Source organism: Branchiostoma floridae, chromosome 17 (assembly GCF_000003815.2).
Source record: "Branchiostoma floridae strain S238N-H82 chromosome 17, Bfl_VNyyK, whole genome shotgun sequence".
Taxonomy (NCBI): Eukaryota; Metazoa; Chordata; class Leptocardii; order Amphioxiformes; family Branchiostomatidae; genus Branchiostoma; species Branchiostoma floridae.
Genome location: NC_049995.1, coordinates 4,244,654 through 4,249,677, shown reverse-complemented (window position 1 = coordinate 4,249,677; position 5,024 = coordinate 4,244,654). Strand labels below are relative to the sequence as shown.

General features: G+C 49.7%; 1 protein-coding gene across 2 annotated transcripts in view; it reads right to left on the bottom strand.

The window, feature by feature from the left end:
- Positions 1-5,024, bottom strand: part of LOC118404667 (adenosine deaminase-like) — a 79,817-nt gene that overhangs the window by 21,388 nt on the left and 53,405 nt on the right. The gene's annotated exons all lie outside the window — the stretch shown is intronic.

The window sequence follows — 5,024 nt, the reverse complement described above, 5'->3', positions numbered from 1 at the left end:
AGTGAAACCTGCCTTAGGGGTCACCTGAGTATAGGGGCCACCTGGCCATTGCGGTCACTTTTTGCCGGTCCCTTGGATTTTTCCCATTGACCTAAGCATTAAGAAATAGTCTATAGCGGTCACCTGTCGAATGCGGTCGCGGCCAGACGATTTTCAGTCCGGCCGCTATGCCAACACTGCCGATAGCGGTCACCGGCGCGACTGGTCGGCCGCGTTACGCCGCGCTAAACCCACGCGGGGTTCACTTTTTTTCAATTTCTGCACTACATCAGCAAAATGTAGGCTCAACTTGGACGATTTACGAAGGAAACATTGAATAAAGAAACATTTTACAAAATTATGTGATTTTATGCGAAGTTTTTCCACCACCGTGTTGTTGGCGTTTTTCTCGTCTCAGACTCTTTGCACTCTACCCTTCTCTACATCGTCATTTCTGTGCCGACTGAAAGCATATATGGACAGATTTTACAAGTAGACCGTCCGTTCATGTATCTGATGTTATAGGCTCTTGAAATCCATGTACGTTGGTCTAATTTTCGTATTCCGCGGGCCAAAAATATCGGAATTGTATTTGCGTAAATTTTCCAAGATGGCGCCGCCTCAGAAGATAAATAAGGTCAATAGGGGTCAGTGGACGACTCCATTTTTGCCAAGGTAAAATGTGGCAACAAGAATTGTGATTTATAGCACAAAATACGGTGATTATGGTATAAAAAGGATAAGAATCAATTAAATCAACATTATTTATGTAAGAACTAGACGAAGTTGGATTTTTGTCAAAGAAATAAGCCTACGTAGAGACAGTTTTATTTCGACATGACCACCTTGGCATAATGGCGCATGCAGACAAGTCAAGCCGAGCCTTCCTGAACAAGTGAAAGTTTTTGTGGCGTTTTGATGTTTAGAAATGATTATGAACTTGTGATCAGCAGTGATTGAACGTCTAATTTTTGCCGGCAACTAGCGGAATTTACACGATTTGTCTATTCGATTGGTAAAGTTGCCGAAGACTCGCGCTGTGACCCAAGCTACCCAGAAAAGTCAGATCGAGGAACAAAGGAAAATGGCGGCGCTGACTTCGTGTTCAGACAATTCTAACTGTATAAAAGACAAGAGAACCAAGCAAATGTCTGTCAGTTTTGACTCAGAAATACGATGTCGAAGGCTTCGACTCCCGAGGGACACGCATTGACGTTGGTCATTCGGCGTTCCGAGAACGGCAAGTCCCCCCGTCAACTAGCGGCTGATTTCGGAGCAGGTGTCGGTCGGACTCAGCGTCAGTAGTGAACTACCAGGATCGCAAAGGACGACGCGAGTGCAAGGGATGAACGCAGCACGGTTTAATAACTTCTGGATACTCTTCAACAATATGGCGGAGAACATCCGGGACACCGCTGACGTCATAACATAACATTAACATAACATAACTATGGCGTGATTTACTCTTCTTTTCCTTTTTTTTGTGAGTGATAAGAACGAACATGTGCTTAACAATTTCAACTGTGGTCAGTATCTAAGCTATGAATAAATGGTGTTATTTCAACTAAGTAACTTTGGGGTTTATACGTACACTACCATGGTATGACTATGAGTATCTAAGCTATGAATATATGGTGTTATCTCAACTAAGTAACTTTGGAGTTTACGAACACTACCATGGTATGACTATGAGCTATGGTAAGAATCAGGACCTAGGTAACTTTGGAGTATACAATCTGGTGTGAACTATGTTAAGAATCAGGACTTATATAACCGTGGAGTACACGATAACTGTTGTTTACACTAACTATGGAATACACGAGTATATATGGTGATACTTCATATCTGGCATTAAGTGTTTATCTGTTTGGACTATGTGAGTACGTACTAGTATTACTCAGGGATACATCAGGTCTTGAAAATAACTTTTCGTCACACTAAGACTATGACAGCACAAAGTCTTTCAGGTACCGCGGCTGTCGTCTGCATCGGTCGGACTGGCGTTGGGGCAAGGGAGGAGGAGTGTCCGGTGGGTTATGGAGTTCTGGCAGAGGGGGAGGAGTGTTCGGTGGGTCGTTAAGTTCTGGTAGGGGGCCGTTGACTGGAACCAAGTCTTCTGCTGGAACCGGATCGTTTGCCGGGACTGAAGGGATAGGGTCTTCAGGGTCAGAATCGTCGTTGTTGTCATCGTCAGAGGGGACAGTCTGGCGTTGCTGCGGTGGCACCTGGCATGGGACAGGATAGCATTCTGCTGATCGAACCTTGTAGGATCTAGCACGCAGCTGGCGACCGATAAACTTGGAGATATAGATCCAGTCCTTTTCCACTGCTGTGACTAGGTACCGACTGCGAGCTTGGGATTTGTCTCTATCTGAATGGACATAGACTAAGTCTCCCACATGGAAGGTGGGAGTGGGCGCGAGCCCTGCCTTGGGGCATTTGGATTTGGCGCTGGGGGCGTGGTTTTCGGAACGACGGCGGTGTTGTTCTTCGAGGAGACGGTTGTCGGAAAGTGGGAGTTGCTCGCCACTGAATTGGTCTCGTTGGTACAGATACTCTCGCGATGAGAGGCCGTTGGAGCGGACCTTTGTGTTCAGGGAGGCCGTGACCACGGCTAGTTGGGCGGGTGTGATAGGTTGGCCAAGAGGGTCAATCTTACGGAGTTCCTCTCTCAGCTCCTCAATGGCGCGTTCTGCAATAGGGTTTTTGTTGACATTTTTGTGGTGCCCTACTTCAATCTGGAGACGATGTTCTGTCAACCAGGGGTCGTTGATCAAGGCCTGGAATCCTGGGGCTGGGTCACAACGTATGACAGCAGGAGGACCATCCAGGAGACGAAGTGGAGTGCACAATGCAACTAGTCCATCTCTGAGGCTGGTGGATGTTTCGCCGCTGATGAGCTGAGTACTTGTGAAGGAGGTACTGCATTCTCTGACAACAAGGATTTGTTGGCGGGCTCGTCTCATCACATCTGCTGCGAACGAGGTGAGGACCGTTGAAGGAGGTGGTTGTGTGGTGAAGGACGGAGGGATGGGTAGTTGGCGTTTGAGGGAGGCACATTGGTCACATGCATCCGAGACCTGGTGGAGAACGGCGTCCATGTTTAAGGCAAAGAAATACCTGGAGAAGACAGCCTTGAGTTGGTGGCAGGTGGGGTGGCCAATCCGGAGGTGAATCGCTGTAGCCAGGCCGTGGGCCACCTGACGGGGGACCACTATGCGATCACGTGTGACACCAAACATATCTCTGTTGGGAACAATCAATAGACCGTCGGGAGCGATGGTAACGCGTGACAGGTAGGACTTAACATCACGGGCTTTGGTGTCCTTCTTTGATGGGCGTGTGCCTTGCTGAAGGTGAGCGAAGACCCGTCGTAATGAAGAACACGAGTTCTGGATGGCGTGCCAAGCCTGGCGACTGGTGTACACTGGGAGGTCTAGGTTAGACGCCGAACTAAGCGTGGTGGTGTTAATGACTGGTTCCTCACTGAGGGCATGGACGAAGGAGCAGACTTGGCATTTGCTGTCAGAACACTCCAGGGCGTGGCGGCTGGCGTAGTCGGTAGATAGATTGTGTTTACCGCTGATGTGTTGAACACTGATCGGGAACTGGCTTATAGCGGCAAGGAAGGTGGACACTCGTGGACTGTGGGAGAACTCGCCTCGGCGTAGCTTTTCCACCGCCTGGACACACGGTTTGGAGTCTGTGACCAGAAATGCTGGTTTAGTTGTCTGTATAAAGAACGGCTTGAAATGTTTCAGGGCGGATGTTATAGCAAGGGCCTCTAGTTCGCATGGTAGCCATTGGCGCTGGTGTGGCTTAAGCTTACAACTGAAGAAGCCAGCAACCCTTGTGTTGTTGTTGCGACGAAGGAAGAGCGTGGCGCCTATGCCAGTTGGGCGGGCAGCGGCATCGGTTGCTAACCAGAGTTCGTCATCCGGTCTAGGGAGAACAACCGCTTGATGCTGATCCAAGCCCCGCTGAGCCTTGCGGAATACCTCAAGCATCTCATCTGACCATTGGATGGGATCGCCGGATGATCGGCCTGCGACCAGGTTGTCTAACGGTCCCAAGAGTACCGATGTGCCTGGAATGACGCGAGACAGGGCCTTGTAAGACCCAATGAAGGAGCGTAGGGCTGTGATGGATGGGGGTGGAGAGCATGTAGCCAGCGTGCATAATGTGTGTTGAGAGGCTGATATCTGGCCCTGGTTCCAGTGCCATCCTAGAATCGTGGTAGTTGCTGGACAGATGATGGTTTTGGACGGGGAAAGGCGTAAGTCGCTGGCCTGGAGGGCAGTTAGGACTTCCTTCCAGTTGGCGAGGAGTTCTTGAAATGTGTTTCCTCCGCAGTACAAATCATCGGCAATTTTGGCGACGATTCCACGCATCAACAGATCACCTAAGACGCGTGACATCAGCTCCTCCAGTGCTGTCTCACTGCCTGGCATTCCCATGGCACTGCGGCAGTACACTCTGATGCCCTTATACGGGGTGACAATGCCGCAATATTTGCGAGAGTTCGGGTGTAGAGGGATTTGATGGTATGCCGAGGTAAGATCGGAGACTATGATGTATTTCCAACACGCTATCTGGCGCATGACCATGTTAACGTTTGGCAGGAGCGATGGTTGAGGCTTGCAATATTTTGCCACGTCGGTGAATGCTGTGACGAGGCGATGTCCGCCATTTGGTTTATTGACGAGAAATGATGGATTCAAATACTCCACCACCGTCTGAGCATCCTCTGGAGTAGCAATGACGCCTTTGGATTCAAGGTCATCTAAGGTGTGCTGCAACTCGACGAGGCGGTTTTTGCCATAGAGGGGAAGACGTCCCTTACGTTGTGGGGGCTGCGCTGGACCCATGTTGACTACGGCCTGGATGGGGCCGACTGCGCCGTTGTAGCCAGGAAACTGGGGGTTGAAAACCTGGTCAAACTCTTGAAGGGCTGATGACATGGCATACCGCTGAGTAGAATTGAGGATGTTGTTTGGATCGAGATGGACGGAGTCAGAGAAAGGCTGATGTTGGTACGAAGGTGG